Here is a 25,997-nt window from a genome sequence, read left to right as displayed (position 1 = left end):
GCATCCTGCTAGAGGCACAATGCCTTCCAAAGCACAGAAGGATCGTGGCCACTCTGACACCCTGTAAAGGATGCAGCATGTACACCCACCCATCCACATTTTGGCAGGTTTTGGGGGGGGCATGACTCCCCCCTCTCATCCTTACCCCACTGATGCACTTTGGGCAGTGCAATGCTGCGACTGGTGTTAGACTCAGAGAGTCCATGCGCTCCCCAAACATGAGGATTGGGACTGGGATTGCGACCAGCCAATGCGCAAGGGAATGAGGGGACTTAAGGGACAGACCCCTTTCTCCTGAGCATCCGCCAAGGGCTGGGTTCAGTCTAGCACCCTGTGTAGGACTGAGATCTTCCTATGAAGAGAACAGCATTGCAAGCATATGGTTAATGACTCATCCCAAATGGAAAAAACAGCGTTTGTTATATTTTATGAAAATTTTATACATCTAAGGTACTGTACATCTGTTGCTGTTTAGGCTGACATGTATGTAGCGATTGGCAGAACAAGCTCTCTGTAGGGATGAGTGAACTCCAAACCAAACCACAGAACTTTCAGACACTGAGGCTGCTTCTTGATGGCAAAAAAAATAAAAATGCTCTGTTGAAATGCTGCCTGGCTGAGCAATATGTGAGGGTGAGATGCTGTGATTCCTTTCTAAGGAGGCAATACAATACAATAGGACTTGTTTGTACAGCGGCTCCTTCACTCAAAGTACCACCGAATACTGTAGCGTGAGAGATATGCGAGAGAGAGAGGAGAGATGCAGAGTTGGGCATGACAGCTAGCTGTGAGCTCACCTCAAAAGGAGCCGACATACAGCTCAGAAACTCATCTCAAAGTCCAAGTACTCAGCTAAAGCTTATGGTAGGTATATGGGCACACAGAACCATTTCAAGTCTTCTTTCCTGCACCCCTCCCAGAAGACATAGCTATCTGCCCTGCCCCCTCCAATGGCAACTCCTCTCCAGGGCAAGGCTTGGAGTTGTACTAACATCACTCTGGAAGCAGCAGCTGGGTGGCAAGAAGGCAGGTAACATCACAGCTTGGCTTTCTTGCTGCAACAGGATCCAGCTACGTAGCTTATGGCGGCTCTTCCCCTAGAATAGAAGAGATTCATGCCCACTCCCTCATAAAGAGTACATGCCAATGGGGTGGCATCCTGAGAGGGGAAGGCAGAGAATTGCCAGCCCTTTTCTAAATATGGAGAAGGTTTGGTTTGGTGGGATGGGAGGGATGTGTGAAGATTTGGGAAGGCCCTTATGGGTTAGTCATCTGCAACAGCGACTCTCACATAGGCAGAATGAGGGGGAAATTGTACAAAGGGAGTAGAGTAAATGAAAAGGAAGTTGAAGGCTAAACATGGTAAAAACAAGTATATTTGCAGCTGAATTATTCTGAGGGTGGAACGTCAGGCTGTAGTAATGAGAAAAAGAACGAAGAGTGGGGCTTAGAGCCAGTCTGAGGCCTAGAAGAAAAAGACAGCTTTAATGGGGTATTTGAAGCTTGGAAGGAGGGAAGGAACTGGAGGGAGGCAGTCAAAGTGAAAAAGACACTTGAGAGTCACTGTTCGGGGGCGATAGAGTGAGTGATAAAATTGGGGGAGCAGAGGGGACTGGGACAGCTATGAGAACAGAGAATATGTGTACAATTAATCAAGGCTGAGCTTTGAAACCCTTGGGCTCTTTTCGCCACCCTCGGGTTATGAGTAACTCCTATCGAAGTCAGTCAGGCCAGTTCTGAATCGGACTGAGTGATGCCTCTGAGGCTAGTGAAGGTGATGGAAGATGGTGTGGCTGTGGGGGTGTTTGGCTGTTCTGGTTTGGCAGGGCTGTAACAGCGGGTGTTATAGAAACCAGTGTCTCCTTCTTAAACAAAGAAGATTTTATATTTAGACAGCGATCCTCTGGAGCATCCAGAAGTTAGAAGCTACTTTCATTTAATCCTTCATGTTAGTCTATACTATAAATAGTTTAAAGTAGTAAAGTTTGGGTTCAGCTATACAGTATCTCATGTCTGTTTTTGTACACAGACTATGCAGATATTTTGGCTCTTTTTAACTGGTGGACACCATCACCTTGTTACACACCATTCCTAACAAATTGCTTCTGGAAATGATGTTGAATGTCTAACAATGTGGATTGACTGACACTGTGATTTCCTTCCTGGCAGTGCCCAGTGAACGACATCAAAATATGGACAGCTTCCAACAGTTCATCATGCTGTACCTGGTGAAGCAGTAGCCAGGTATTTGGGGGATATCTCTAGGCAACCTCCGGTGCTACTTATTTCAATCCTGTTTTATCTCTCCTGATATAGGCAGAAGGTCCAATCCTGGGAGCTGCTGAGCACCTTCAGTGCTCATTGACTTCAATATGAAACACTGGCATCATCTAAGAGTGTACAGTATGTTAATATACACCTCTACCCCGATATAACACGAATTCGGATAGAACGCGGTAAAGCAGTGCTCTGGGGGGGCGAGGGGGGGTTGCGCACTCCGGTGGATCAAAGCAAGTTCGATATAACGCGGTTTCACCTATAATGCAGTAAGATTTTTTGGCTCCTGAGGAGAGCGTTATATCGAGGGAGAGGTGTACTTCTTTCATCTTCTTTAACTGCATTTGTATTGTATTTTCTAGTTTTTTCATCTTTTTTTCTAAAATAAACGTGTCACCATTTTTCTTAATAGTAGATATCAATAGCACCAACATATCACTCATGGAGAATCCAACAATGTTAAACTAGTTTCTACGAAGCACAAGAGTTGTGTCAAGCTTCTGGCTAACATCACAAAGTAGAATGAACTTGGTAGTCTTCACCCAGTATAAAGTAAACACAGAAGAGCATGCGGTTCTGCCAGTAAGGTCAAAGGCTAGAATGATCTTTTGTTGCTGTGGATAACAAGTATGACACTTATCATAGGATATTACAGTACAGACAATGTATTGTAAAACCAGAGTTGTGCTTAAACACAATGTGGAAATACTGCCCTGTTAAAGCCTATCTGGTGTCTCCCATAAAAGCCCATCAATTACACTTCATCTGAATCAACCTATTTCCCAAACGTCCGAGTTTGGCAGGATACCTACCCCCAAAGCTTAATAGGGTTGAATGCCTTTAAAAATATAGCAAATTATCTTTCTTCATAGGTTTAGCAGCAGGCACATTTTACTGAATCCTTTTAAGTAATAATTTGGGCTTCCGAATCTAAGAAGCACTTAAAAATCAAGTTACTCATTATTAACCCCTTACCTAACACCATGCTCACCTATTAACTCCTAAGAGGCCCTATAAAAAGTAGAAACAAAATATGAAAAGAATAAATTCAACAGAGCACTAAAATCAGTATCAGCAGTGCAGCTTCTTTGCTTTTCGTAACTAAGCATGCTTGGTAATTGCTGTTCTGTACTACATTATTATTAAAACAAAGCTGTTTTTAATATAGTTTGATGTAAATGCTCTTTATCTGAAACTATTCCTTCAGGGTGTACATTACACTACAGTAGTCCAGGAATCTATTAACACCATCAAAGTAATAGACAATCTATTTAACATTTGTGTAAATACTGTAGCTCTCTTTTTTGAAGGTTGTGAAATTGCTATATCTGCATTTCTTCTAGCAAAAATCTGATTTCCATGCTGCTAATCTCCAATGTCTGACCAGGCTTGGCTGAGCAATATAAGGAGAGACAATTCCTATCTTTCAGTAAAAAAGATTGTGGGGGCGGCTTTTTAGCATTGATATTAGACAAAACTCTATAGTAGCCTCTTCAGAAAGTGATGAAAAATTAAAAAGTAAGGCCCTGAATCAGCAAAACAACTAAGCACGTGCTTAAAGTTGAGGTGTGTTCAGCTGGCTTGATAAATCAGGATCTAAAAGAAGTCACATTCATTCCAAATTCCAAATAGTTAAGAAAAAAGGAAGGGGGGTGTTAATAAGCATAGGAAGGGGAAATATCTTTAAAGGGGAGCAGGTAGAAATATTATTGTAATCAGCTGTATCAGATAAGAACCTCCATTTATATGAGGTGCTAGATAGATAGATAGATGTCTCATTCACTTCAATGGGAGTTTTGCCTAGGTCAGAAGTACTGAGTGCCGAATAGTGTGCCTCCTTGCAAAACCTAATAATCTAACAGTAGGTTACAGCCTTTCATTCAATTTTCCCAAAGTGTTGATTTCTTCTTGTTGCATTGATCAGGCCTGTAAACATTCGAGATTAGCGGCATTTGCTAGAATATCATGAAACAGAAGCAGCAGTCTTGCACCATGTCCAAATGAGGGTTACAGTATTTAGATGAATGCTTACCCTTTCCTGCTCTTCTCCTGTTCATCAGCCTGGTCCCTTCTCTTTTGCCCGACCACCTTTGTTTCCTCCTCACCCTAGTCACTGACTTAAAGGTGTCCTGCTTTATTTCCTTCTCTGAACCCTCCCTCTTTAATAATTCCTTCTTTCAGCCCCTTGCTTTCTGTTATTCTTAGTCTCTGTGTCCTTTCTGCCCTTATTACAAACATTCCTCTTTGCTCCTCTTTCCTCTCCAGTAACAACACATTTCCCTCCTTCCCTTTTCCTCAAAACTCCATTAGCACGCCATTCATGCCCTCTGCCTTGACATCCTTTGCACTAACACTCTGTTGTACCCATTGCAATCTGACTTCTGATGCCTCCATTCAATTTAACTCCCATTATCTTCAATAACTTTCACCTTACTAAAACTAAATGCCTATTTTCTCTTCTCATCTTCATTGATTTGTGTCCTGCTTTTGGTCCTGTTGATCATTTCTCCTTCATCAACTTGCTCTCCTCGTTGGGCTTTTGCACATCTGCTATCTCAGCATTCTTCACTCATTCCTCATCCACATTACATCGCCTAACATGACCAATTACCACCTCGGCCACTTGGCTTATATCTTGTGCCCTTTTGTCTGTGTATCTGCCTGGTTGTCTTTTAGGTACTATGCCTTCCTTGATGGTTGGAAGCTACATAGCTCATTACACATGCTACCAAAAATATGGTAATCATCATCTCAGAATGGCTACAAGTGAAGTCTTTATCTTTCCCCCTTTATCTTTACCTCACAGCATCCCTTTCTTCTTGATCTCATTTGAAACTTTCACCATCCTCCTGGTCTCTCAGATTCAGAAATTTAGGAGTCATGCAGAGGGAGTCCTATGGAGCAATCCTATCCTTAAAATTGGTGGCAAAACCTTGATGTGGAAGGACTGGGATGGATAGAGAAATTACAACTGTATTGCAGCTAACTGACAATGATACATTTAAACCATCTTTATCAACAATTTGTCTTCCCCTGCTCTGGAGCATGGAAATATCTTTAGTTAAAGCATTTACTTACTAGATGTATTGGGAACTCCAGAGAGTCCAGAACTTTTATTATTTTGAAGAATCCTTCCTGGATTTACTCAGCCAGTGAGATCCTTTTACAATTTTCTGACCCAAAAAATTCTTCTTAAGACTGATAATGTGAGAGTTGCTTGGAATAGAGATTTGGATACATAACCATCTCTGACCCAATGGAATACAATTGTATCTAATGTTAAAAAAGCAACTATAGACCTGAGACTTTGGTTTATCTACCAAAAGATACTTTTTTGAATGTACTGGTCCCCACATAGGCCAGTGGTCCCCAAACTTTTCAAGGTCACCCCCCCCCCTTCTCACCTCTGTCTGCGTCCCCTGCTCTCCCTTCCCCTGGAACTGGAGCCGGGATCGGGGCCGCGGCTCACGGCAGGAGGAGGTGGGGACACAGACAGCAGTAAGGTGGTCAAGGCTGGGGCTGCAGCTGGGGGTGGGGATGGGGCCAGGAACAGAGCCACAGCCGGGGGCCAAGGCTGGGGCCGGGCCGGGGTGTGGAGCCTTGGCTGGGGGCTGAGGCTGGGACCGGGGCTGGGAGCAGAGCCCCCCGAACATTCCTCCACACCTCCCCTAGGGGGACACGCCCCACAGTTTGGGGACCTCTGACATAGGCTAATGGTAACAAGCCTCATAAATACTGACTGCTGTTGGAAATGTAACTCCCTTGGGGCTACATTAGCTCATATGTTTTGGGAGTGCCCCTGGATCAGGAATTTCTGGTATGAAGTAGGTCAATGTACCTGGTATGATATTGGATGCTAAGTTGGAGTTCTCCTCCATAAATTTCATTCTTGGATATATTCTAACACTTGGAGATTACCTGGTAATGAGACACATAGTTCCAACATGCAGCTATGGGTGCTAAAAAATTAATCCTGGACAAATGGAAAAGTCGATCTACACCAAATATTGATGCCTGGCTCAGTGAAATGGCTGCCCTTGCAGCTAACGAACAACTGACATTTTGCAGAAAGGGAATGTCTGAAATATTCAAAGCAATTTGGGCTGATATTTTAGAGGTCTCTGAGTAGCATAGACCCTGAAGGTAAATATGTGGCTTCCACTTCCTTTCCTTTATCCTAATCCTCTTTATTTACTTTGTATATTGTGATGAATCTGGTATTTTGGTAGATTTGTCGCATTTGGAAAAAATAATAAAAATTTATATATATAAATAATAATAAAAAACTGGTAGTCATTTTTTACTCCTCTCTTTCTTTTCTTCCCCACGTCTAAGTAGTAGCCAAATACCATTGCTTCTTTCTCTACATTTCCAAAATATGTCCTTTTCTCTTTTCAATCCCTACCTTCAAAACCTTGGTCCACATTTTGGTCCTCTTTGGCCAAGCCTATTGTAACCACTGTTGTGGTCAAAGGCAACCATATTGGGTTCCTCTTTTATAATATGGCATTTGGATTACACAACAAGGGAAGCAATATTGTCACCACTAGAGAGCACACTTGTACAATATAAAACACCAATTTATGCTCTGTATCTCTGTGCTCCATTTTCCCTGTAATGCCATTAATTACTATATCTGGAAGGTATTCTAATTACTCAACCACTGTGGGTATTAAAAACAGCTGGAGGAGCTGCTTCAGGTGTACGGTACCTGGTTTGTCATCTTACTTTTCACATCAACTGTCTTTAGGTATGTGTGCAGCGTGGCATCCATATCAGTGTATTGCATTGTCGATGATATTTTGGCTGTATGTCCCTCAGAGTCTAGTGTAACCTTCAAGACTTTTTAAAGTTCCTTTGGAACTCGTATTCTTCAGACAGTTGCATAATGTAGGATCTCTGAGTAATTATCTTTGACCATAAATTCTAAATAAATGGAGATATCCCATCTCCTAGAACTGGAAGGGACCTTGAAAGGTCATCGAGTCCAGCCCCCTGCCTTCACTAGCAGGACCAGTTTTTTTTTTATTTTGCCCCAGATCCCTAAGTGGCCCCCTCAAGGATTGAACTCACAACCCTGGGTTTAGCAGGCCAATGCTCAAACCACTGAGCTATCCCTCCCCATAACTTTAGTAAGTTCCAATTTGCCTCCTGGGATTCTCACCCAGTCACCAGCTCTTAGACAGAGCAGCAGCTTTGCGATCCCATCGTAAAACCTTCAATGCATCTGTTTATGAGCTATCAGCTTCTTCTGTATGGTCACTTTTGTTTAGTTAAGTGAAGTACCTGAAATTGGCAATCCACTTTCCAGACAGTTATCCATTAGTAATTGGGTGGGTGATTCCAGACTGGCATATTAGGGTGCATTTCTGTGTGCAATTACAGCTAAATACCTTCCTTTGTTTGCTTGAGTCTCTTTTTGACTGTTTGAATAGTTCATTCTGCTAGCCCATTTGGCCTGGGGTACTTTGGGCTTGATGTAACACTCTAAAACAAAGTCCTTGGGAAAACTACCTATTGTACTAATATGCTTTTGACCATTATCTAATGCAATTATCTAATCAGCCTGGATTGGACTCAGAAATTCCAAATCTTGTGCAGACAGATTTCCAGTGGCAAAGCACGTTATCACTCACAGCATCTTCTAGAAGGCAACTCAAACTAGCCTGAATACTTGTCAGCAACCATGAAGTCTTTGCATTCAGAGTCAAAGAGGGTTGATGTTTCATTTGGCCAACGTCTTTGTGGGGTTGCTGAGGCTGTAATGGTTCTTAGCTGTTTTAACTGATACATGTGACGCACTGCACATGTCAAAAGCATATCAACAATCTGTGTTCACACCAGGCCTTTACAAGATTTCTCTGACTCTTCTGGTGCTTAACTCATTACCAAGATACCTTTCATCAGTGAGGTACAGTTTTCCCTGCCTCATGTTGCATGGAATCATTGGCTTGTTTACTTATGGGTGGGATTTTCAAAAGAGCCTAAATGAATTAGGAGCACAAGTCCTACTAGGGTGACCAGATGTGATGAAGAAAATATTGGGACACATGGGGCAGGGGGTCCTGCCGGCGGAACAAAAAAAAAAACACCAGAGTCCCGCCAGCAGAGCAAGGGGAAAAAAAGAAAAGAAAAAAAAAGTGGAGTCCCGCCGGCAGAACAAAACAAAACAAAAACAGGAGTGCAAAATATCGGGACAAATTGCGTCCTGACCAAACATCCGTTGGTACGCTGGACAAACGCCTAAAAATCGGGACAGTCCTGATTTTATCAGGACGTCTGGTCACCCTAAGTCCTACTGAAAGTCAAATCTTATGGTCCATAATCATCAACAATATTTCTTCTGGTAACATGTAACAGGGTCCTCTACCAATAACAACCTGCCTCAGTTTCTTGACAATTTCACCTTAAGTCTGGATCGTTGCAACGTTCCTGAAGCAGCTAGCTCTCAATCATAGATGTGTCCATGTAGAGTCATTGAGCAGGAAGTGAATGTAGACCAAGAAGAGTGAATGAAGCACTGGTGGCTGTGCATCATATCCAAGAGATGAGATGCTGCATGAGTGCTGTATACGTTGTAGACTGTCGAGGGACCCATCCATGAACAGCAAGCCCCAATAGTCCAAATGGGAAGTAATGAAGGCATGTATTAATAATTTAATTAATTATCCATAGTTTCTTTCAGTTAGTCTGATGCTCATTCCAAAGTCTAGGAACCTCATCTCAAGGAAAATTACCCATGGCTGCCAACATGTCAACTATGGGTTACAATTGGATTGGATCCCTAAATGGGGCTGAAACTAGTTAGGATTAGTCTGGAAAGTTCCGAACAGTTCCTATTGTCTAGAAAGTATGCTGGACCCTTGGTGGGGTTTATCACTGAGGTGTTCTTTTCCTCAGCTAGACAGAACATTTGAGTCTATCATCAGAATAAAACAAGCATGAAAGCACGAAAGTCTCCCATGCATCTTAACTAACTATTCACCTTCCAGGCTAATTCTGATTATCATCAGCTTTGTTAACCTCTTCATTGCTGATCTTTATATGAGAAACAGCCAGTTTACCTAGTGCATCTGAACACCCAGCCATGGCCTGTCAAATAAATAGACCTTCTAGATATTCCAGAATTTTGAATGAGAAAAGTGTTAGTATTTCATTGTTCTGAATTGAAAGTATTTGCTACTGTCTTCACAAATGAGGGATCTGATGGGAATTTTGTCATTAGCGTCAGTGGATGCAGGATTGTAAATTTTGGGGTAGGGACTGTGGCCTACATTTCTGAAAGTGACTACTGATTTTGGATGCCTTGACACTTGGATGTCCAAATGGAAGCATCTTAAAAGAGCCTGTTTCTCAGAAAGTGAGTGCTTAGCATGTCTGAAAAGCTTTTAAGATATCTCAAGTTAGACACCCAAAAATGAGACACCCAGAACCATTAGTCACTTTCAAATAGCACTCAACAAATAGCAAATAAAATAAATAACAATAACGGAGTAAAAGTGATGTCTGTAATGTCACCATTCCAAAAGGGAGGGACTCATATAGCAAAGTTTGGGCTGTTTTGTGAGATTTTTATTAAATCCGTACTCGCCCCAATGAAGGTACTCCATTTTAATAGGCTAATAATTATTTGTGAATGACTTTTCTCATGTTATAACAATAGGTCATATTAAACGGAAAAGTGGAAGGAATAGAAAATAAATACAAAACTCTCCACAGATTTTTTGGAGGAGAATCCCAGGAGATTTCTTTTGCGCTTTCTTAACAACCGCCAAGAGCGTTTTTAACAGTTGTTGTTGTAGGTGCTATATTTCATCTTTTCCTGAGGACTAGCCAGGTCAGAGGCACTAGGGGACTGCCATCTGGTGCCAGATCAGCGCTGGCTCTTCCCCCCATCCTTCTTACCTAGAGTTGTTGCTTCCTGCTGGAAGAAAGCTGGAAGTGTTTGCTTTCAGGTTAGGTTTTTCTTTTGCTGTTCTCATAGGTGACCATGGAGATTAACAACATTAACACAACAGCACAGCAACACTGCTGTGCCAGTGAGAGCTCCAACTGGCTCCTTTAAGTATATCCAGAGAGAACATCAGAAAAGTGAAAGCCAGATGCCAGCAGTGTACTGCAAGGGTGTGTTCAGCATGTTGCCAAATACAGGACTAGAGCGAGAGGGGTGTCATATGTCAGGAAAGCAGGCCATACACTTTATTTGCAGCTCTTACCAAAGGTGCGGGAGGCAAATCATCATATTTGCACACATACATTTTCACATCCAATTTAGGCACATAAATACTACAATGCACAACTCAAAGAATATGTTTGTGCCAACCCAGCTGGTCTGTGCTCATTTGCATGCTTAAACTAGGCCAAGTAAATTTTAGAATGAGCAGCTCTGAAGACCCAGGTAACCAGGTTTGATGGGCATGACTGTCAACTGCCTTGCCTCCATGTAGTCATTTACATTGGTGAGTGCAGACAGGGCTAAAACACTCTTCATCTCTAGTTTGAGCTTGAACCTGTAATCATGGGAATCAGGGTGTCTGTACAGATGTATGCTCAGATTTCCTCTATTGCATGTCCATTATTTTTCTCTTTTGCCCTCTTGCATGTTTAGTTTTGGGCAAGATTCTGCTTATGAGAGAAACACAGAAAAAAATCAAAGAATAGTTTTCCACCTGCTTTTTGAATGTGCATTTGGGGCCAGCTTGTGAACCATTTCAGAACACTGGAGCTCAGCTACTCATACAAGTAGTTTCCACTGAATACAATGGGACTATTTATGCAACTCCTCACCCAAGTGAGTAAGCCGTTCACAGTCTGGCTTTGATTAAAGCCATTTCTTTGTGGATTGAGTGAATTTAATGCAGGAGAAAGGTGCCTGATTGGCAGCTATAGAAGCAGGAATTACTTTTATACACTAAAGGAATGGGTTTTTTACTTTTATACACTAAAGGAATGGGTTTTTTACTTTTATACACTAAAGGAGTTCAACTTATTCGGAACAGCTCGTTCTTACTGGTTTGTGGGAATGTGACATCATAGATAATTTAGCCAATTATTATACAGCCAGTTTTATTTCATTTGTGCGCCGTAATCTTCTCTAAAAGTCTGGACAATATTTTTTCACTTTAACTTAATTATGTTTCACAGATACATCACAGCCATGAAGTACAGTCTTCTGGTTGTCATGGTTCACAATATATCACTTTTTGTTTGTAGCTGGGAGTGAGACTTTGGCATAACGGTTAAATATGTACAAACTTCTTACACAAGAGCAAATGATATAGACGGTTGAATGCTAGCAAATACAAAAATCTGTGTGTATATTACATATGTCATCCAGTGTGTTATAAACATCAGATAGTTAATGACAGTAGCTAGACAGACAAATCTCTCAAACATATAGAGCACATTTACAAAGCGTTACACTTATAGTTTTTCAAGACTCATATTACTCCCTTTGGTAGAGGATGTAGACATTCCCATCCATATGCTATCGTGCTAAATGATGCATAGAAAAAGGGACCCTGCATCTTCTATTTCTACTTGGCACTTCACACATGGTTACTTTCACTTTCATCTCCGCAATGTTGCTATGTTTTGCACTATATTCTGACTGTTAGTTTTGGATAGATGCCATCCTATGCCTTTGAAATTTCGGATTGTGAAGGACTGACTTTGGTCAGAAGTAGTTTCTTGTCATGATTTGGCATGTCACTGAGTTGCAAATTTGTTTGATGCCTGATACCAGCTAGTCTCATTATTTGTTTTTAAATAAGGAAGAGCAGAGTCTCTACACATGAACTGCTACATGTGGCTTAAAACATCAAATACAGAGTTATCTTCTTGACATTTCTTCAGTTTCATATATACTTTTGCCATTGCCTGAGCGCCAAACATTCATTTTGTCATCGTAAGTGTAAATATCCCATGTACCAAACACATTGGAAAGTGACAAATCTAGAATTCATTCCGGGAACATTGCAGACTCTTTTTCTAACAGTCCTGGAGCCCACCTGCCTTAAATATATGAACACTGCAAATGTAGAGGCAAGAAGAGCAGGAGTATCACTGATTTTTATTTCACCACAGAGCAGTACCTGTGTTTTTTCTGTCTTCAGCCCAATTTTGGAGATTGCCTTCACTGGAACATGGATTCCTGACCCAGTGGTGATTAATAGTTTTGATCTATTTCAAATCTTTAGTTTTAAGTTAAACTATGATTACACACCATAGTGTCAGGTTTCAGAGTGGTAGCCGTGTTAGTCTGTATCAGCAAAAAGAATGAGGAGTACTTGTGGCACCTTAGAGACTAACAAATTTATTTGGGCATAAGCTTTCATGGGCTAAAACCCACTTCATTGGATGCATGCAGTGGAAAATATAGTTGGAAGATATATATACACAGAGAACATGAAAAAAATGGGTGTTGCCATACCAACTATAACGAGACTAATCAATTAAGGTGGGCTATTATCAGCAGGAGAAAAAAAACTTTTGTAGTGATAATCAGGATGGCCCATTTCCAACAGTTGACAAAAAGGTGTGAGTAACAGTAGGGGAAAAAAATGAGCATGGGGAAATAGTTTTACTTTGTGTAATGACCCATCCACTCCCAGGCTTTATTCAAGCCTAATTTAATGGTGTCCAGTTTGCAAATTAATTCCAATTCAGCAGTTTCTCATTGGAGTCTGTTTTTGAAGTTTTTTTGTTGGAGTATTGTGACTTTTAGGTCTGTAATTGAGTGACCAGGGAGGTTGAAGTGTTCTCCGACTGGTTTTTGAATGTTATAATTCTTGACGTCTGATTTGTGTCCATTTATTCTTTTGCATAGAGACTGTCCGGTTTGGCCAATGTACATGGCAGAGGGGCATTGCTGGCACATGATGGCATATATCACATTGGTAGATGTGCAGGTGAACAAGCCCCTGATGGCAGTGGCAGATTAATGATTTTGCCGCCCCTCGGCCCTGAAATAATTGCCGCCCTGCCCACCCCCGGGCCCGCCCCGACTCCACCCCTTTCCCACCCCCATTCCAACCCCTTCCCCAAAGTCCCGCCTCAACTCCGCCCCCTCCCTGCCCCTATTGGATCCCTTCCCCAAATCCCCGCCCCGGCCCCGCCTCTTCCCCCAGCGCGCCGCGTTCCCCCTCCTCCCCCATCCCTCCCTGCCCCGCGAAACAGCTGTTTCGTGGCGCAAGCGCTGGGAGGGAGGGGAGAGAAACAGGCTGCGGCGGCACGCCTAACCTGCTTGCCCTGAGAAGCCTCTATTGAAACAAGTATAATTTACAGTAAGGATGAAGTATCATGCTTAGGACACTGGAGATTTGGTCCTAAAACAGTTAATCACCAGTAGGCATCCAAATACACTAGAGTCTTGTAATGTTGTGATGTTACGGACATTAAGAAAACTCACTCTAAATTATACAGGATGATGTTAGGGTGAATAAAAATAATAATTTTCGTGATTAATTAGAAATCACCCAGCATTGTTAAAAAGATGCTCATAGGCATCTCACAATGTAGGTTAACAGAGAAAAAACTTTAGCAAGGTACAAAATAATTGTTTTGCTTGAGGCACTCTTTAAACTGCCACTATTCTAGGAAGGGAACACAGATGCGTGAGATTCCTGATTTAGTTCCAAGCCAATACTCTTAATTAACTTCAAATTGTTTAACTATATAATATCCCAACACAGGGGTGTAGTGTGATGAGTGGTACACTATGCTGCACATTGATCATGCTTATATATAATTAACCTCTCATAAGTCACCCATGTACAGTCAATGTGATTCCACAGAAGTACAGGGCTCCACTTGCAGGGGTCCAGTTATTAGAATAGGGCCTTGCAGATCAATATGTGACCTCAATTCAGGAAGTTATAGGAGCATGTGTGTAACTTGAAGCACATGACTAGTCTAATTGACTTTGATGAGCCAACTCGTGCTCAAAGTTATGCACATGCTTAAGTACCTTCTGTACTCAGGGCCCATGGGATTGCTCAAATTGCAATACTGCGTTACATATAAAATGGGAGTAATTTTGAATGCCCTATGAAAATATAATAATAAGCAAACAAATAACAAAATACAATGGGAACACCTAGAATACACACTCTCTCCCAAAGGACAACAAACTATTTTAAAATTCTGATTTAAGTTTCAAAAAGTGACTAGTGATTTTTTGGGTGCCAAACTTGAGACACCTAAAAGGGACCAGATTTTTCAGAAGGTGGGTGTTCAGATGGCTCCCAAAATCACGAGTCAATTTTGAAAGTTTAGGCCTGTGTGTACAGGAATCAGTAAAAGGGTTGCAAAATAGCAGCTGTTTCACAGTCAATAAATTAGGAGAAAGGGTGAAGAAAAATACTGTCTCTAACCGATCTGAAATTACAAGTCTCAAAAGAGGTCATTGTTAAAATAGGATTAAACTGGGAAAACACATTTTGCCCAATTTTTAACCCACTCAAGCATCAGGAGTTTGAAAATTCTATTACTGGCAAATATGACCAGAGTTCTTAGATCATTATGTCTATTGCAGGAGCGCCTTTGAGCCTTAGTCAAGGATCAGGACCTCCTTGTGCTAGGTACTGTATAAACACAGAACAAGAGAATGGTCTCTGCCTCAAGGAGCTTATCTAATCTGACCTTGGAGGAGACTGGGACTGGGAGAAGAAATGGGGAAGTAAGTGCCAGTGAGTGGTAGGGTTGCCTCCGTTTTTTGACTGGAACGTCCGCTTGAAAAGGGAGCCTGGCAGCCTCCAGTCAGCACAGCTGACCCGACAATAAAAGCCTGGTTGGCTGCAGTAACTGGCCTCTGCCACTTGGGGGGTGGGAAGAGCAGCAGCTGTGGCTGGAGTCACATGGATCAGCTGCTCTCTGCGCAGCTGCTGACTCCTGACAGAGAGCAATGGCTGGCTTCAGGACCGGGCTCCAAGAGGTAGGTGCTGCTGCCCAAGGGGGTGGGGGTGGGGGTGGAATCCTGTCTGCCTCCTCTTCTGCCCCGCTGGGCCCTGATTGCTCCGGCCCTGGCCCCTTGCTACGGGGACCAACCCCCGCTGTGCCCCGGTTTTCCCAGTCCTGGCAATATTAATTGTAAGTCAATGGGGAGATTAAGTGAAATCAGGACAAGCTCAATACAGTTGTACAATGACAGAGAAAGAATGGGAAGGGGGAATGTTAAAAGGCGGCGAGTGTGCTAACTACAGGTCTGGCACATCTTATGCGCATTTAACATGCGCGAATTCAGCTTTACTTGGTCGGCAAAAACAAAAACAAAACAAAAGAGAAAAATAACAATTTAAATACTGTTCCTGTAGTGCGGGCGATTCCGCCCGCCATTACACTCAATGTAATTTTGACTATACGCGGTATTCGCTTTATGTGCTGACCGCGGAATGTAACCCCAGCGTAAGATGAGACAGACCTGTATGCTCCTTTTCTGAGCCAGCGCCTGAGCACTGTGCCCCGGGCAGGCTCTGCATCAGCTCCTCCTCGCTTGGCTCTGCAGGCAACAGATGAGTCCCAGGAGAGGGGAGAGTGAGCGAGGAGGCAGGGTGATGAGTGAGTGACGGAGGTGGGGGGGGAGGGTCCTGAGGGAATGAGGCAGGGCAGGGGGCGGGGCAAATTGTCAGCAATTAGAATGTTGGCGACCCTAGTGGGTGGGAAGATGAGACAGAGATTGGACAAGGATCTATCGGGACAGATTAGGACTGGTTGGGCAAGAAAACTGGGGGAATAAAGAAGGCAGGGTACAGGAGGAGAATTGGGATGGACCAGGCCAGTGATTCTCAAGTGTAGTTACAGTGGCCGCATGTGACCACCAGGGACTTTGTGTGTGATCACTGTGACTTTTGGGGTCCCAGAGTCCCTTCTCTAAACGTCCTGCCCCAGTGACGGGCTCTGCTGCTTGCAGCAGCACCAGCCCAAGCCAGCCCCAACGGTGTTTTATTATTGAATAATAGGGCTGCTGCCTCTGTCTGTGGGATAGCACCAGCCCTCTCTCCCCATCCCCTTTGCCTTGATTGACAAGGGGGCACTGACCGGGTCCTGATTGGCCAGACCTGCCTGTTTCCCTCCCATTAGAGGAGGGGAATGTCACTCACCAATGGGCCACCTGACTGGCTCTGCTTGCAGGGGGAGGAGCCAGGCAGAAGTAGGGAGATACTGGGTGGGAGAAGCTGCATGGTGCAGCTGCTGCTGGGAAGCTGAGTTCCAGAAGCAGCTCCGGGGCTGGCACTGTTGGCCAGGGAGCACAGGTGCAAGACGTGCATGCAGTGTCGTGACTGTAGGGGTCCAGCAGGGTGAGAGCACAGGCTGGTGCTGGGACATGGCTGCCCAGAGCTGGAGCACAGGAGATGGGGATAGGCCCAAGGAGCAGCCTGACTATGTGGCCACCAGAAGCCTCCCCAAAGGTTCCAGTTGGGAGGAACCCTCTAGCAGGGGCAGCCCACAACAAAGTAGTAGCTTCAACTTTTTTCATGTGCTCCTATGCATATATGAAACCTGGGTTCTAAAAAGAAAGACGCAAACAGCTTATATTGAAACCACTACGCGTGACACAGGTAACCCTGGCTTGTCAGCACTACTATCAGCAAAGTGCTGTGACTTACACGACAAAAAGACAGTATTTAATAATGAGTGGGGAAAAAGTATTTAGTTTTGATGGAACCAAATTTATCTGAAACCATCGCGATCTGTGCAATATGTATGGCAAAACTTCATCAGATGACATCATATGCGATGCTGCATCATTATAAAAGTCATGAGTCAGAAGTAAAGAAAAACGATGGCCACAATTTTCTGCATAAAAAGCTCTTGGATAAAACCAGAAGTGAAATAGTTCAACAACAAAAGAAACTGAAGCCCTTTCTTTCCTGAAATCACAAAGTACATCTGGCATACTCAAGGCAAGTTATTGCATTAGGCAGCATCACAAACCATTTTCAGATGGTGGATTCATCAAATCTCTGTAAAATCAAATTGATATAGTTAGTAATAACAGTGCAACTTTTGTGGTATTATTAAAAGTACATCTTATACTTTACATCGAAAAGATTTATTGTTTTATTTACCTGATGCTTCCAAAGAACCATGTGACTAAAGTATTGCTAGTATATTTTCACTGTCAAAACTGTGGCCACAGCAAAAATTCATTTGAGAACCACCGGATTAGGCAAAGAGATTGGGACAAAGAGCCAGGGGAAGGAAATTGGATGAGAAGCCCAGGGAAGAATACTGGGATTGGAAGCCAATGGAGAACATAGGCAACTGGAGGCTGGAGTGGTTGTGACACAGAGAGATAGATCAAATGAGGAGCCAGAGGATGGTTTGGACAGGGACTGGCTGGGAAAGGAGACTGGTGATAAGGAAATGGGATGAGAGTGGGGATAGATTGGGAGTGTGGGGGAAGAAGCAGAAGAATCTGTCTATGACAGCACACTCGCCTCAGAACATGGAATGAAACCCAAGATTCCTGAGGTTCACCATTCCTCTGATGTCAGCAAATATCTGTGAAACCCACTGGCAAAGTATCCCATGCCTCTGTAGTACTGGTCCACATAGAGGATGACAAGATACTGCTTCTCTCAGTTACTTCATCGGCTTAAATGGCACAAGTCTGTGAGGTGGATCTCAAGGTTCCAGCCCACTTGATGAACCATGTGGGTGTCAATATGATACCACATGATGGAATTCCTGGTTTTTTTCAGTTTGCCTTTTTAAAAAACTGAGGAAATTAAACACAAAAATATGTTCAAACAACATTATTAAGGTTGCAAAACCAAGCACTCAAAAGTCAGGAAATGCCCAAATTAAGTTTTTCCCACACGATCCCAGCCTCGTTCAGTGCATAGGATGGACCTGTTCTGGGGAAGAATCAGGGTTGTATAGTGAAGGAAGCTGTTGGCTGTAGGACCCCTACCTCATTTGTCGTAGAAGTTGGAAGGTGTGTAGTGAATGAGGCAGGGGATTGCAGGCAGAGAAAGGAGGGTTTCATGGTGAAGGCAGTTGAACGCTGCCCTGCGGAACTGGATTCTACTGTGTTGCTGAGTTCCTATGTAATGCTGCACAGTCACTTAAAGCAAACTTTTCACAGGTGATCATGCATTGTGTGTTCCTTATTTTCAGGGTGCCTGACTTGAGAGGCTGGGGTCTGATTTGCAGAAGTGCTAATCACTCAGAGCTGCACCTAAAGTAATTGGAAGCTGTGTTTTGAATATATAAAGTGCTATATAATGCTAAGTACTTTCAAAAGTCAGATCCTAAGCACCTCAAATTGAGTGCCCAGAATTGGTGGATGTGTTTGATCTTAATCTCTCTGTGCCTCAGTTCCTTATCTGTAAAATAGGGATAATAATACCCCCTTACCTCACAGGGGCTTTGTGAAATTAATATTTGTGAAGCACTCAGATATTACAGGGATGCGCCATAGAAAAGCCCAGGAGGAAATTAATAATTCTATCTTCAGAGCAAAGATTGAATAGTGTGCAATAAATATGGCCTAAGGCCACACATTGAACAATGAGATGAAAAACATTCTGTGGACTGAATGAGGCAGGGTTCCTGTGGAAAAAATACCATGTGATCATGTAATTAAAGACTGTACCATGAGGGTATGCACAAGGGGGCTGAATTAAGTTTGCACAGGCAACCTTAATTATGGAACTTCCTAACCTTTGAGTGCTTGACTTTGCAATCTTAATAATGTTCTTTGAATGTAATATATAGACACACACACACACACATTTTTGGATTTGATTTCCCACTATGCTGGACCAGTTTCACATTAGAACCCCATCAACCTCAGGAGAGTTAGACTGATATAAAACTGCTGTGAAAGAGTGGAGACTCAAACCCACAGCTCCTATCACAGTCTTTGGGATGCAGGCAAGAAGTGTCCTTAGTCTGTGATTGCAGGTATGTTCCATGTCCTGCTCATTAGTGACCTCTTTGATTTATTAAAGAGTGGCACTGATAGTCTCTGATGGCAAGAAAGATCATTTCTGCACTAGGGCTGAGTTCTCTCATGGATGTTCTCTTGTCTGGGAGAGGATTGGGGGATTTTCCCAGATAAAATACCTCAATTGGGAGGACCCAACTAGTTAGAGCTCCCTTTGACCAGCATTTCATTTGAGATAGGTAGAGACACCAAGGCTTGGATATCAGAAAAGGCAATAGTGCAATATTGTGTGTGCTCTCATGTGACTTGAGGGGCTCGCCACAGAGCAGATACGGATGTCGTCAACTCATAGGTGACACTATGGACCTATGAATAATATTGCTCAAAAAAGGAACATAAATGCCATGGAAAATGAGTTCTTGGATAAACCTCTAGGGGAACCCAGAAGCAAATTAGGGAACAGGAAACCTGAGGATCAAAAACAATAAATTGTGCATACTGCATATTGGGTAAAATGCGATTCAAACCAAGCAAATGCTGTTAAAGATAGATCAGCACAAATATTTGTTAGCTGGAATAAAAGCTTCTGGTTAATGGCATCAAAATGCTACAGAAGTATCAAACAGTTACAAAAAGGAAATAAAATCTTGGTCAGGAAAGACAATGAAGCAAAGCAATGTCCTTGGTGCTGTAAACTGAGCAGATCAATTTAAATTTGTCAAATAAATCCTTAAGTTCAAGGAGCTTCTGAAGTTCAGCCCCATCTCTACATTCGATAGAAGCTAACAAGAAAGGAAAATTCAAGAGAGGATGACAATTAGTAGTGTTTTCTTCAGAGCAGTCAAGAAAGTTTTCAAATTGGCTCCACCATGACAGAAGTCAGCCCTGAGAATCTGAAAGTAGAAAATAAATACAGGTAGTATAACATCATTCATATGTCCAGGCGCTCCTTTGAACAACCCAGTGAGCTAGGACTCCAACGAACATACAGTTGAATGTAACCTCTGGATAATTCTTTAATCTTCTCTTCCATTTGGCTCAAAACTTCACAGAGGGAAACAATGGAAGACCAATAGACTGAAAGAGCAGGGCCAAGAAAACCACTGGAGGACACTGAGGAGAGGTGTTGATGTTGTTTGCAAATTGTGGTAATTAAGAACGTGCTGAAGGATTCTGACAACATGTTATCATTGGGAGAAGATGGCCTCTTAGGATTTAAAATTCAGACAAGGAGTTCTGAATAGGGCAGCAGCCCAATTGACTTCAGTTGATAGTAACAGTTCAATTCAGACTTCCCCCAAACAACACTAAAATCATAAAGCTCTGTCAAATCTGGAACTGGACAGTCACTACAGCCTGTGAGGATTTACTCTACACTATAAATGTGTACTCACCTGAATTTATATATGGGCAGTTGCAGCTATAACAAAACAGCGTTAAGGGGAATTTTTCAGTCCCACCTGATGCTACATGTGTTGTAGGAGAAATAAAATTTATAAAAACAGAAGCTACTGTACAGTGAGTGGAGAAGGTTCTGAAAGACTGGAGATTACATGGGGTGGTAGTTCATACTGAGAGGAGAAAAGAAGTCAAGAAAAGTCATATATTGATTTGAAAAAAAGCAATGAGTAAGGATGAAAGATTTACAAATAACACATCAAAAGCTATCATCTAATCAAACAGATTACCGTTCATTCATGTCGGAAAATTAATCCTACTGAGTTAAGCCAAAAGAATAAAGATGTTTGGAAATAAAATATGTCAAAGCATGAGAGAGAGAATCAACATGAATCTTAAACTCATCAAGAATGAGATATCCTGGTGACCTAGCAGTCAAATCAGATGCAGGTTCACCAATTTAATTAAGAAAATCAAAACGGTCCTTTGTCGATCATTAAACAATTAAAACCACGCCGGTAAAGAGATGGAGAGGAAAAAATGAGAGAGCAAGAGATGGAGGAGGAGAGTAAGATAAAAATGTGGGAACACCAGCAAAGGCCAGGATATTACAACTAACCCTCACTTCCCAAAGAGAGAGTGAGAAACCTGAAAGATGAATATCTGGTGAGAATATCAACATATCTACAACACTGTAGTATTTCTTCTAGCTTCCATCTTGTCTGCTGCATTAGTGGTTTTGTTTTCATGTGTCCTTCTGCCTATTATTTGAGGGCATGTGCATGAGAAGGAGCACAGTAGTGCCTGACCATGTTATATAGAGCATGGTTTGATCTTGCCAGTGTAGATGGGGGGGCATAGTGTGTTATAATTATGTTACAGAATGGTTTACCCCTTCTAACATGGTCCCCTGACATGAAATATGTTTTTGTGTGGATAGTCATATAATTGGTCCCATAAATGAGGATGGGGTCTGATCGAGATCAGGCTTTCTAGAAGGGAAATCTCAACACCAATGAGGTCACTTGATTATTTCCTCCTATCTAGAACTGAGTTACTAGAAGAGACTAACACAATTACTCTTACAAAAAGGGCCATAGGATCTATAATGGTACATGGCCAGCTTTATATTTCAGCTGAAAGATAGCATCCTCCAGAAGCACAGAGCCCTCTGGGAGGGCATTGGTTCAGTATCTATCTCAATGGGAACAGTGCTACCTACTGAATCAATAAAACCATTTCTGATAGCACACCTGATCTCTTATCCAGGTTCTTAATGATTCTGACGCTGCTTAGATTTTGACATCTGATAGATCACAACCCAAGATGATACTGGATGCATAACAGCATCTTTCAGCACATGACTGCAGACTTCCCCATTTTGCTCCACTCCAAACCACACAAGGAATTACTGGTCAGCTGTCAATGAAAACATAAAACCAAAAATGAATTCAAAGCCCTTAAATTTTAAAATAAAGAGCATGAAACTCTAACCTCCTGCATCTTGTGCTTGTTCAGAAGCCATTGTGTGTTCAACGGAAGATTAGGTCTGTGGATCAAGTGTATTTATTTCACTGGGGAGGACAAAACAAGACCAAATTCTCTTTTCTTCATTAGTGATGTGGAACATTACCATTGATCACTAGTATAAGGTGTACTAGAAAGGACAGTTAGTTCTCAGGGAATATAGTCTAGCATATAACTAAGGACTGTAATATTACTGGTACATATGTTTATGTTTGATTTATGTAGATTTTTCCTTAAAAATAAATTAAGAATAGAATATCTCAATTTATGTCATTTTTACTTTATTTAACTGCATTTGTGTGCTTAACGTTAACCTTCCCATTCAAATGTCATTAGCTGCTAATTAAGATGTTGATCTGCAGATTGTATATTTTGCATTAGAAATGAAGTGCAAGCACTTACTAGGTGTTTATCTAACTCCAGCACACGTATTGGTTTAGCATAAGCATGGCACATTTAATTTACTGAACAGTGTCTCAGTTCTCCACTTATTTTTTCTAACATATGATGAGCAAAAGAGGAAGTCAAAAATATTGTGAAATACTAGGAATCATCTAAAAAAAAAACCTAAAATGAGTTACATATGTCCCTGTGTACTAACATTTGGACAGAATCCATTGTTTCTAGTTTCAATAACCTTATTTAAAAGAAAATAAAACATATCAAAGAAATCATTAATAATACTTGCTCAGATGTCCAGAAAGTAGATTGCCCTACTTGCCAAGATTAGTAAGCTCTTGTGCCTTTAAGGTTTTCCAAGTTACTTCCTTGCTACTTATAATAAGCATTCAAATCAAAGAAATACAGCGATTACTCTATTGGTGCAAAGGGTTCTGCTACATAGGATACATTTTTCACAGGACTTTTTAATATAATTTATGAATATTTGCTAGCAACATAATTGTCTTTTCTGCTGACATTTTCAAAGCAACACTGTGATTTGTTGGGTCTCCTGAGAGTCCGAGTACAAAACTGATAATTATATTAAATATACATAGACAATAAAGAGTGTGTTTACATAACTATGCCCATAAATATCTGATTGAACAGTCATTGTTCTCAAACCCCTTTTAAGCGGCTCTCAGAGGAATCCAGTTCTAATGACATGATGGTTTAAAAGATGTTGCTCAGTCTTGTTCCATATTTAATTAACTTTCTTTTTTTAAACTTGTGATGGTGGAGACAATAACAAATAGCTCTGAAAAGAGAGAGAGCTTTGAAACATGAGTGAGATCTTGTCATGCTTTGTGCTTCACACACAGAAGATGATCTGCATGTAAGAGTTGGTAGCCTGGGACTTCCAGCTTCCTCAGGGAGTCCATTACTAGAGCATTCACAGTTCACTAATAATAAATAATAATAATATAATGAAAAACCCTCATATACATAAAAATAAAGGAAGCGAAAGTAAGGGGAAAAGCCCTATGTATTGAATGGATTCAGTAAAATGCCTAATTTGTTCATGCTACAGAGAAGTGGAGCAAGCATTTAAAAGAGAATGGTACATTTACCACTAAGACGTAAAGACTCTTTGAACATTAATTGAGCAATAATGTATGAATGAATACATTAGACTGGAATCAAGGTTACATTTCTGAATTTATGGACAGGATCATTCAAAGGAGTCCTTCTCACCATCACACGTTACAGCAGCACACAATATTCTGTTTTCACACTGAATTATATCTAATTGTCGCCAATTATGATTCATTTACTGTTAGGTGTCTTGGTTGTCACAATATTAACAGTTGTAAGTCTTTCCCTTTGCAGATTGTGCGAATCTGTTGTGACATCTCAATAAAGCAGGATTCAATCAAGGTGTGAATGAATTGTTAATCTTGTTATAAATAGAAGGTACCATATGTCAGTATGTAAGGGACGTCTCCCCCCTCCCTTTTGTTGAGGACAATGGTAGTGAAACAAAGCAAAAGAACATACCTAGATAGTTCATCACATCAGGATTACAATAATGGTCAATAAAACATGGAGTGGATTCCATATTGGATTCTGCCATCTAAAAACAGTTAATAAACATAAGCCTATTTTAGGATTCTCTTCATGCTATTTTTTTTTACAACTGTTGACAATTCTTTATACCAGGGTGCCCCAAATGAGGAAAAGCTATGAGAATATTGTTCTGTTAGTTTATCAAAGAAGCTATGATAAACACCATTCTCCCCAGGAGTTGCAAGTGTTCATTCCCTTATTATTTAAGGGCCTAAACATGGATTTAAGTGCCTAACTTTAGGCAACCACATATGAAATTTTTTGATAAAAGTTCTTTTTTTGGGGTGTTCGGAATCATAAAGGTTAGTGACCATTCCCTGATCATCTTTTGTGTAGATAAACACTAGTGCATTTCCTCAGAAATCCTGTGCTCAAAATGTTAACTGAATAAATTACGGCATTTCTACAATATAAATTCTATATGTATTCTCCCTTCAACCTGGGCAATTCTGGACTAATCATTTCATTAGACTATCACAGTAAAACTCATGTCTCTTAGAAATGATGGGATTAAAGCCAGGGTCTCAGAGGTGAGGGGATAGTTTGTCCATCAATCTAGCAAAACATCCTTGAGAAACAGATTTCCCCCCTTTGCATTCTGGTGACCGGTTTTAGGATTGGCTCATTGTAGCTCTTGCTGACCCAAATGGGTGGATAGCATGCCGTAGCTGAAGTGCGCACACACATCCACACACAGAGCCTTGCGTATTGAGCAAGATGATATGTGTCTCTTGCTGTTTTTCTAAATGCTGTGATAAATCCCCACAGAAAACTCAGTCCTCACTGGGAAGTTTGAATGTCTTCTGTAATCTATTTAAACAGCTTTTTAGGTATCACCAACAAACCTGTTTCTCACAAAAAGGTAAGTGGATTCCAGCACTTGATACTAGCAACCAGCTCTTAGAATCCATCTGGGAATGAATGTGACCATAAGACCTTCCTATTCCCCAGCACTAAACTGAAGGGACAATCAATGCATAAAGCCATCATCACATTTGCTGTTGATCTGTTTACTGTTACTTTATTTACATAACTAGAATTTCAACATCTTTGCATGTTTTGCAAGCTGTCATGATATGAGATGCTAGTAATATGCTGCGTTGTGCTTGCTAACATATTTTTGACATATTTTAGCTTGTGATTATAAGATTGCATCTTTCCCAGCTACCATCTGTCTCAACTCAGTGGCACTCTGGCATTTACAAAAACAGTAGGGTGTAATATTTCTTATATATTTGAACTCTACTAGAAACATGCTATTTTCAGTCTTTACCAATATGTCACGCTTTCACACACGAAGGCGGAAATGTCTGATATCTTTTAAGGTATCTGTCAGGAATAAAGAACTTATCATCACATCCAATTTGGCAGAGATGAGTAATATATTAATGAGAATGAAAATGGAAACAGTTTCTGACTTATAAATAGATCTGGCATTTTACATGCCTTGTGTACTGTTGCCTGAGTTTATCCTTTTGTCAGCACAAATGAGAATTTCATACAAAACCCAGGAATTTCTTTTTTGTACTTGGCAAAATATACATAAAATTCTTGAGGCTGGAGTTTTAAATGGTACACATTTTTCTTGAAATATCTGGCAACCAGAGACTTTCATACTTTGCTTCCACCCCCTCCACTCTCCAACTATGGAGAGTCAAAATGTGACAGTCAGCAAACTGGAAAACACACTTTATACCTACTCGGACAGCATTAGGCTATCAGTTCCAGCCATTTGGACTGTTGTGATGTGCAATTCTAAGACTGCAATATTTCAGCAATACTAGTTTCAATGGGATGAATCCAGCAACTCAAGCAAGAGGATATACAATGCCCACATATCTAAAGCATGTCTTTGGCATGAATTCTCAGGTGAGCTGGAGCACTGTTTGGCACA

Source organism: Emys orbicularis, chromosome 2 (genome assembly GCF_028017835.1).
Source record: "Emys orbicularis isolate rEmyOrb1 chromosome 2, rEmyOrb1.hap1, whole genome shotgun sequence".
NCBI classification, from domain to species: domain Eukaryota; kingdom Metazoa; phylum Chordata; order Testudines; family Emydidae; genus Emys; species Emys orbicularis.
Note: the sequence above shows the minus strand (reverse complement) of the source record.